Genomic DNA, 10,949 nt, shown 5'->3' on the forward strand with positions numbered 1-10,949 from the left:
ACAAATAGGGCAACTCAGCAGCTTGTTCTAAATCAAGCCTTTTAAATTATGCATGAGCAGGAGAGGTTTCCTTTCGTGAAACGAAAGAAAACAAGAGAGAAATTGTGATTTTTTTCTGTGTCAAATGATGTAATAATTATCTAATCACACACCTCAACTATGAATGAGTTATCCCTGATCTGATATGTATTAAAATAATATCTTTATTCATGAACATTCATATGTGCTTTTAGAAGAAAAGATTGCCATACGCTCATCCAAAGGCCATCAGCTCCTGTAACAAAATGGGATGGAAAGCTTATTCATCTCAGAAAGGTATAATTTCACCTGGAAGCCAAACATACACCGAGGGAAGACGGCGCATGGAGGAGTTAACTTCATTCATTTGAATCTGTCACCACAATGAGCTCATACTGCACCTTTGAAGATTATTCTTTTCATATCTGCCAGAGATCAGATACAATGATGCACTACTTAATCAGTTGCACTCATCACTGCAGATATTCCAGCAATTATTCATGTGATAATAGCCTGCAATATTATTCAAACCATCAGCTTGATAATGAACCTTTTTGGACTTTTTCCACATGTCTTCTACACTTCTTGTATGTACTGTAGCAGATGATGAGACTTAACACATTTAATTTATTTATTTTTGGATGCTCTGTTATTATCAGATCCTCAGAGCAGTTGAGGCTGAGAATAATTGGGTCCTTAAGCTCCAGCAGCTGTTTTTTTTTAAGCTTGTTTGCTGTTAAGAGTTCATCCCTCTGTGTGAGTACCTACTAAGTAAATAGCCAGTAAAGAAAACTGCGATGACTTTCTTATGGGAATTTTTAATCTCTGCATAATTTGGGTGGAGGATGCTGTGGCCTGTCGTTACTTTCAGATGTTTTGCAGCCAGCTTACGTCATAGCTAGTACACTGTGTGGCTGTAGGTTGAGACTTTGATTAGAGTTGATGTGTGTGAGACGCAGATGGGTAAGTTTAAAGTTCACAAGTTTATTTTCTGTGAGTATTTGTCATGTGGAAAGCTGCGTCAAACACATTTATCAGGTACACCTGTTCAACTGCATGTAAACCAAATTATCTAATTAGACAGTCGCATGAGAGCAACTCAGTGTATTTAGGCATGTAGAAATAGTAAAGACAAATTGAGTATTAGAAAGGAGAATAAAGTTGATTTAAGTAACTTTGAACGTGGCACAGTTGCTGGTGTCAGGCTGAGAGAAAGTATGTGAGAAACTGCTTTTCTACTGGCATCAGCAGTTTCTGAAATACTTTTGCTTTTTTGAACCATTCTCTGTAAAACATCCAGTGAGCATCAGGGTGAAAATAAAGGAGAATGGGCAGACTGTTTCTAGCTGATAAGAAGGCAACAGTAACTCACATAACCACTTTTAAGATGAGTTAGAGCAGCAGGACACTAAACTATGACAGCATGGATCCATCTTGTATCACCAGTTCAGGCTGCCAGTGGTGGTGTAATGATGTGGGGCAGATTTTCTTGGCACATTTTGGGCCTCTTATTACCAACTGAGCATCGTTTAAACACCACAGCCTAAAACTAGCTTTTAGACAATGATAATTCATTGTACTCAAATGGCCTCCACAGTCACTAGAGCTCAATCCAACAGAGGACTTCGTAATCAGGTGGAACTCATGGATATCCAACAAATCTGCAGCAAATGTGTGATTCTATCGTGTCAGTATGGACCAAGATCTCTAAGGAATGTTTGCAGCAACTTGTTGAATCGATGTCATGAAACATGAAAGGAGCTCAGAAGGCAAAACAGGATCCAAACCTAGAACTAGCAACATGTACCTAATAAATTGGCAGGCGAATATCTTCACATTTTTAATTCTCAGAGTAGAACTCCTCATGCAAACAATGATGGATCAGAATCTTCAAGTTCATGTACACTTTATGTTTATTATTATTTTTATTATTATTATCATTTGTTAGCATGCTTTTCTCTGCTGAGTGCATAATATAAGTGCCTCATGTATTCTTGTGTGTTTCATGTACTCCTGATATGCCCCGACATCCAGCACTCACCACTGACCATGTTTTTCTGACTAAAATGTGGTGCTAATACAGGCTGTGCCAAGAATATCATATGATATTACCTCTTCCCAAACCCAAGTGAACTTGAGCTTTAACAAATCGTTCTTTTATACATTTAATAAACAGTATTTTCTATGCAGGCAGTCTAATCCAAACAAGTCAAGGATTATTTTGCTTCTATTAATCTTTTGTCCAACAGTGGCTGTTGTGAACTTAATTTACAACTGGTATAAATAAAAAATAGCCATTTCAAAACTTTGAGACTATAAACTCTGGATGCAACCAAATGGTGTTGGGACATTGTTTCCATCAAAGTTAGACTACTATACAAACCTTTTGGGAGACATTTTGCTGTTTTTCCACCATTACTCTTGTTCAGAGGAATTTGCTTTCCAGTTCCCAACACATGCATTACATATTTGAATGGTTCCCTGCTATGCATGTCTGCTATAATAATAAATTCATAAGTAAACAAGTTTTTTTATTCCCATAGTACACGAGACAAAAAAAAAATGAACACATCTTTCAACTTTACTACACAGTTTTCATTTTTTGAAACACCTTCATTTGCAGGCATGAGAGGAAATTGGTTTCCAAGCTGTAAATGGCTTCAAGTTATACAGTTTCTAAGTTGGAATTTATGAGATAATGTTTCTGCAAGGGAAACATAAAAGTTCAAAGGCAATACAGAAAACTTTCTCATTCAGAAACCAAATATGCAACACACTGATCAACTGGCTAAAATGACGCAATCTCTCGAGCACATGTCATCTTGGATTCAAGCTGAAAGGAATCTTATGAGAGGTGCTTAGTGAGATTTTTAAGGTGAGACAGAGTGTCCAGCGGTGGCGGACCTGACTACACACGAAGAAGCATCATTTTGCACTATCTTGGTGCATGAGACATCTTCAGTTTTCATCACGGACAGAAATAGTTAAGTCAAGTCAAGCATATGAATGACTAAGCGTGCGGCCTCTGTGCTCGTGCAGCGCAGTGAATATTTATGTCTGGCTGCACAGAGGACTCTTATTTAGGATCAACAGAATCAAATCAGTTTAATCATAGAATAAAATAAAGCATCACAGAAGAAAAACCACATCCGAAAGGAAAAGTTCATTGAAAAAAAATATAATTGGAAAGCCTGACTAGAACAGAAACATTATTTTATTTTATTTTTTAACCCCAGATGGCTCGACCTTACGTCAGAGTCTGTGATTAAGACATGGTCATTTCTGGTTTTGATTAGCCTGTGCCTCAAACTCCCTGGATTGCTGCCACACACTGTCCCACAAGGCCTGATGCAGCAGCCTTTGTGTGTGCCAGTGTGTGTGTGCACTGATCCATAATGCATGCGGTGATTTTTGCTAGACATCCCCCTCCCTGGAGAAAGCCCTTTTCTTTGCATCTGTCTACCCAATAGAAAGCTACATCTCCTCTGATCCCATATCAAAAGCGAATGCTCAACTGAATTTATTAGATTAACAATTATGAAAATGTGTAAATGGATTGCACTGCCAGAGATGCTGTTTTATTTAAAACTCTGTCTGTTTCCCAGCGTATTTCAAAGCAAACAAGAGAGAGAGAGTAACACAATAGATGATTACAGGATGCTGTTTTGTGTTTACTTTCATCGTCGTGCAGGAACTGCAGCAACTTTTAGAGTGCATCCACTGAGTTATGGTGAACACAAAGGATGCTTCAGTCAAATTATGAAGTGCAAAATGAAGCAAACTGTGACAGCACAAATCACACCCGCTGTGTGAGAGAGCACTACAGGCGGTAGAACAATAACACCACTGATTAATGTGTTTTGCAACAGTGGTGCTGCTCTAGTGTGACGCTGTAAATTAGCAAGTTGCACCTTAAGTTCAAACTAGATTAAACTAAATCAACAGTGGTATTGATTACGAGGCTAAAAAAACAGTATTTATATCCAAAATATAAATCTGATGCCAGAAGGAACTCGTGAAGCTCCGTAGATCAAGTACCACTTAGAGAGCTTAATATCTTTAGATCTGGGGCTCATTTCCAGACACAAAAACAAACCATGTCTAGGGGCATTTTCATTGCTCTAAGATATCTTTATATCTTAAGTCATTTTCACGCATGAACTCCACACAGTGCTGGGATTCTCAGGTTGGGACACTGTCCATTTCACTCATACAGCACACAGCAGGAGATATTCTGTGTCAGACACATTGTCACTGCTGGAAATACTCTGTTCGGTTTAGATGAGTGAGCTTTCTGCGTAGAGCGTGCAGGAGGCAGGACACATAGTGGGACTTGGTCATTGTGAATTTCTAGATAATTACCCTCAGTATTCTCACAGATGAGCATCAGATGGACTTTGTACTAAGGAGCTGCCAGGATAAAGACCATTTAGTGTCTAATCCAGCTTCATCTCTCATGAGTTAGTGCATGTGTGGCAATAGCTGTAGACTGTATGTAAAGGATGGACACTCCTTTGGGTTGGAAAGGTAATGCCAATGCAGACGCACTGTAAACTAGCATCCATTTTCATTTCCACTAAGGGATGCCTCCTCCGCTTGCAAAAAAAGATGACAAACTGTATAGACATCTGTGAGAAAACAATCTTGCTCACGTGATATGTGACCTTGGGAAACACTTTCCTATTAATTATATTTTCTTAATTACTACAATCAAGTCCTATTTAAGTCTCTATACCCCAACGGAATTCTACGAAGTCTTCTAGAAAAAAATGGGAAATCTGATGAACTCGCTAAAAATCTAAATTTAGTTTAACCCTTTAAAGCCGGTCGGAGCGGGCACGCTCCGTTTTGCATAACTATTTTTAAATCCCTGTAGAACTGCAACCACGTAAACTAGCACGATAGTTTTTTTTGTATATGAAACCGGAGGAGTTGTACTTACATCTTATGCCATCAGCTTGTCCTCGGTCACGGTTTCCTTCCACATATAGCTTTGCAAAAACTGCATATAAAGCACTTGCAGCAACAAAAACACAATATTCCAGAAACACGCTTTGCCGATCCGATCAGCTGTTTGTAACACTTCCTAGTGGGAATAGACATCAGCGCGAACTATCGCATGCCCGCCATTACCTGCCCAAAACCGGAAGTGACATCATTTTCGCGGAAATGTAGTTTTTTTTGTTTTGTTTTTTTTACCATCAGGGCCTTATAAGCCTATACTGGTGTTTTTAAAAGTTATGTTTGACTTTATGACTTTCTGTGTTGTTTCTGGGATGCTGAGGACTCATATTGCACTGCTGGAAATAGTTTATTTTGATGCATATGCTGTTTTTTTTGCAGATTTGCATTATAATATTTATTTTCGTTTCTCCTGCAGTATATAAAAATTGGTGTATTTCAAAAACAAAACTATGAAGACACTCAAAATAAATTTCCTGTGGTGCAACTTTTTTGTATTTACAGTTTTGAGGGATAAGCCTCTTAAATTTCTCTAACTAGAATTATATGTTAAAAAAACAAAAACGATTTTCAAGTTTTTTGTTGTTTATTGCATATTTTTGCAATTTATGTAATTACTATGCACTTAATGCAGACATATTATTAAAATCTGGGCTACAATGGTTGTATTGATAGCATCTTGAAATGCTCCGAAAAATGGCACTACAGCATGTAAAAATATAATATAAGCTCTGGCGGACTTGGTTCTATGGTAGGTCTTAAAGGGTTAAAAAACTGTTGAAAGGTGTCAATTATGAGTTAATTGAAAGATCACAAATGGCCATAACATATAATTAGTATTTGTACATTATATTTTCATCATTGCTTTCTCCTGCTTATCTTTATCTTCATCTTCCAGCACTTCCCTTTCCACCCTTGTCTCCACCTCATCATCTTCCTCCTCACCAGACAGGAGATGAGGTGGCTGCATAAACATGTATAAACATGTATAAACATGCTTATGTGTTCCTGAGATTGTTGCAGCGGTCAGCCAATTATACACCCAGACAAAGGGAAAGCTACGACATCACAAGCTAGTTATAACCAAAGTTAGGCTCAACCCCCCCACCACCCAGAACCCCCCACTGATAAGCAGGCTGATAGGATTCTCACATTAGTAAAAATGTAATTAATCCATAACATTAATATTTTACCCTTACGACATTTGAATTCAAAACATTCCTCTGTTAGAAAGCTTCACTCACTTTCATTTTGGGTTTCTTGACTTGGAAAGAAACTGTGAAATTGACGTGAGTGGTATGCAAATGCCTTTGGCAAGAACACTTCACACACCAGACAGCATCCAGTTCCTTAGTCAGAGACATCAAGATCTCTGGTTTTTATCTGAAACACTTCTGCCTTACTGCTTTATGTAAAGGTGAGAACACCAAAGACTGTTAACATTTTCCTTTTGAATCTTGTTAACAGGTCCAACAGTTTTCACCTGAGCCTGACATCAAAGGCAGCAGTGGAAAATATACCTATTATAAAACATTTAGTTTCAATGGTATGGGCAAAAGCCTGAGAGATTTCTACTGTTGTTGCAATTCCCTACAACGAGGGATAAAATTCAGCACATTAATAGCTGCAGACTGACACTGGATGAATCTTTTTGGGTTGAAGAGGTGGATTTAAAAAGGGAAAAGGCTGCCACTTGGGAGACCAGCAGTCAGAGTCAGATTCGCAGAAATTGCTTATAATCTACTGGTGCTATGTGGTATCAAGCAGTATCACTATTCTAAAAAGGAACTCAATCAATAGGATATTTTGTTTTACACCTCAGTGGTTTCACAGAATAGTCCACTGAGGCGTACAACACCACTGCTGAGGGCCTGCGTAAAATCGATGTCAAACAACAGCAAATGGAAATTAGATTGACTGCAGCACCTGAGAACAAATGTTTCCCTCAAAGTCCTTTGTGAAGCCAGAAGTCTGCTAGGAAAAACAAAAGTTTTACATCACAGATTACATTTAACAAGTTCAATATCTGCTGTGCTCACTTTTTCGGCAGACAGAACAGCAATGAAAGAAAGATGATTTACATGATAGCTCCCTTCATATAACTGCTGTGACAGTGCCGAGAGACACAATAGCAATTATGGCTTAATCTGGAGGCAAATATCACAGAACCACACTCCGTTATTTGATAGGGAATTAATCGTCTTCTGCATCACAGCAGTGTTGTTTAGAAAACAAGGTGGCTGGTAAGGAGAAGTGTGATACCCAAGGCCAGAGCCAAACAGTGGAACAGACACAAAAATCCTCCCATTCGTCAGTGCATGCTCGCTCACTGATATTGCCACTCTATAAATAGAGAATATACAATATGTTCACAATAGCTCAAAATGGGAAAGCCAAACTTGGATTGGCAGTGAAGCCTGCTTTCAGAAAGTGGTTTAGATTCCTGGTAACCAGTTTATTTTAAGATCAGCTCTTCTGCTATGTTTCTTAATGAAAAGGCCAAAATAAAGCAATAATTAGGCCTTTTAAAAAGCACTGCCTGAATAGCCAGGGGCTCTGAAAGAGTAATATGGATTTTTCATTCAAATGCTGATATCAATATGTTACCAACCCTCACAGGAAGTAGACCAAAAGATTGTCGATCATCTTAATTTAGGAGTTTACTATGCAAATAGTTGACATGTAAAACTATAAGAATATATATGTATGTATAGCCAGTCGTACTGATGCAGTGCCTGCTGTGATGTTGATGAAGAGATTGCTGTCTATCTGTGGTTCCACTCTCATCTATGGCCTCGAGTTATGAGCAGTGACTGAAAGAATTGGGATACAAGTGGAAGAACTTCTTCTAAAGTGCGTACTTGGAAATAAAGTGAAGAGCTTGGACAAATCCAGAGGGGTTCAGAGTAAAGCTGCCGTTGCTCATTGAAAGGAACCTCCTGGGCACCTCCTAGGTGAAGTGTTCTGGGCATGTTCTTGGAGGAGGCCCTAGGGTAGACCCCCCCAAAAAATGGTGAGCTCTTGGATGGCTTGGGAATGCAGAGCACCCTTGGATAGCTCTCCACCGGTAGAGCTGAAGGAGGTAGCTGTGAAGAAGGTTGGATGGATGGATGGATGGATGATGACATGAAATAAATGATTAACCGCTTTTGTAGAAACTGGTTTTGACCTGATGATGACACTACATGCCACCTAAATTATTGCTATTTAATCTAAAAGGGACTGACATCGCTCAAAACTACAAATGCGAATCTCACGAGGAGATTAAAAATGTCACTTAGCATCTTTTTCCGAGGAACATAAATGTCACGAAGATCAATTTTCAATCTGAAAACTGCACTGTGTTGCCATCCACAGAGCAATACCACCTCACAGTAATACACAAATGAGCCACAGGCTTGAAAGGAGTAACACTTTTCTTTATTACTATGGATACTGGCATGGATGCTGCAGTTTATATTCTGCCTTACGGTTTAGTTTAAAACAAAGATTGTCCTCTGGCGCTGACCTTTAAAAAATAACTATTTGTATTGTTTGTCTTTTGTGGCTGGTTTTGAAGCAGTGAATGAGGATTTGGGCTGAGATGGTCAGAGATGAGTTCGGGAGTCACAAAATACAGAGAAACAGACAAAAAGAGTGCAGCTTTTTTTGTTTTTTCACGAGATTTAAAGACAGCACAAAATAACTCAACGCTTAGTAATTAAATGTGTAACAGAAGAACCCAATTATCTGCCATTTCACAGGCTATTTGGTTTTCAAGAAAAATAAAGATAAAGTTGTAATATGGGCTTTTTGTCATTACCCCTGACTACACTCATTTTCAATCAAGCTCTTAAATTGAGCAAAACGTCTTGTCCTTGGACCGCCTGCTTGAAACACCCATGAAGATGTTCTCTCCGTGTATTAGACCTTGGCTAGGGACACTCTATTTTGATTTTGGTGAATATTGATCTAAGCAGCTCAACCCATTACATTTATCTCTGCAAACACAGTTGCCATGGCGTAAAAGCCACTGCAGAGCTAATTTTTGTATCTGCGCTACAAGGGTTGACAAGAATCAGATAACGATGTGAAATAACCCAACCAGCATAAAACTTCAATATTTTAGTCAGGCGTGGCAAGAATATGTAGCATCTGTTGTTTTCAGGGATGCTTCTGGCATAATATATGGGAATAAAATACTGCCAAAGTATGCTATGAGTATGTCAAACTGAAACGGATCACAATAGCTTTGTGCACCGATGCATTTTAATCAGTGAATAATGGCATGGGGCAAGGATATAAATCATACTGAGTAAATGTTAGTGCTTTATAATAGCAGGGTTTCCATGCATACGCCACAAGATAATGGACTGGAAAAAATGTGAAAAACGCTCTGAGGTAGTCCGCCAGTATGAGACTGTTTCTATGTTTTAATGAGACTAAAAATAGGTGTTATTAAAGAGTCTCAGCAGCACTTTTCACATGCCTAATTGATTCCTTCTTAGCTGTGTTGGGAATTTGTCAAGTCAATTCGACACCGAAATAAAGATATCACCCAGGATTTTGTTTCAATAGTATCTGTACATTATGTGAGTCTGAATAAACTGCCACTTATGCCCTCCAGCAATTCATTTTTCTGCAGTTTTGCCATCAATCACTTGAGAGCCACCCCACTAACTAAATATGTGTCACTGCTCATGCGCCATCTTCCCAAGAGAGAGAAAGAAAGAGCCAAAAACCTTCATCGACCCATAGAACGAGCTACAAGCCCTATTGACTGGCTACCTTTCTTGCTGGCCAATAGCTTCACTGCATGGTTACCAGATGGAGCCGGTGTTCACAAAAAAATAGAAATAAAAACATAGACTGCCTTGGTGTGAACAGATGGGTGGCATCACATGCTGCAAGGATGCACAAATTACAGAGGAAGGCTTGTTGGCTGTAACTAGGCAGCACAATGAGAAAAGGAGAGAATAGATGTGCTGCAATCACCTGTTCAAATGAGGACTGATAGGATAAGGCTACATGCTGGGAAGGTGGAATTTGGTGCAGTCATTTGTATTCTCCAGGAGGACCTGAACTGGCCGACCTTTCACCACAGTTTATATATTTCCAATACAATTATCCAATATATCCAAATTGATACTGACACTCCTATCAGTTTCTGCTCAGTGTTGAACATTAATTACATAAACTTTATATAAAAGATGTGCAAAGCCTACCAGTCTGAAAAGTGAAGCCAGTAAAGCAAAACTGCGCTAAAACTATTAATTATTAAAACAATGTAATTATTACCCATCAAGGCATCAACTCCACTAGCTCCCTGAAGGTGCTATCTGGCAACAAGATGTTAGCAACAGGTCCTTTAATTCCTGGAAGTTGCAAGATGAGGCATCCATGGATTGGACGTTTTGTGCAGCACATCCCACAGATGCTTGATTGGTTTGAGATATGAGGAATGTGGTGGCCAAATCAACACCTCAAACTCATTTTTGTGCTCGTCAAACCATTCCTGAACCGTTTCTGCGCTGTGGTAGGGCACATTATCCTGCTGAAAGAGGCCATAGACATCAGGGAATACCATTTTTCAAAGAAATGTGTACGTGGCTTGCAACAGTGTTTAGTTGGGTGGTATGCATTAAAGTAACATTCACATGGATGGCCGGACCCAAGGTTTCCCAGCAGAACATTGTCCAAAGCATCACAGTGCCTTGTCTTTTTCTGAAGCATTTCTGGTGTCAGATGTTCCCCATGTAAACACGCCCGGCCATCCACGTGAGTTAAAAGATTGCATAGCTATTTAGACCACCTTCTTACAATGCTCTGTGATCCAGTTCTGATGCTCATGTCCATTCTTGGCACTTTCTGCAGTGGACAGGGATCAGCATGCACACCCTGATTGGTCCTGCAGCCATCCAGCCCCACATGCAACAAACTGCAATGCGCTTTGCATTGCACCAGCAGGAACTCCTGAAATTTTAACTACA

The sequence above is a fragment of the Haplochromis burtoni genome, unplaced genomic scaffold (assembly GCF_018398535.1).
Source record: "Haplochromis burtoni strain Fernald_Lab_line unplaced genomic scaffold, NCSU_Asbu1 Contig_1, whole genome shotgun sequence".
NCBI classification, from domain to species: Eukaryota; Metazoa; Chordata; class Actinopteri; order Cichliformes; family Cichlidae; genus Haplochromis; species Haplochromis burtoni.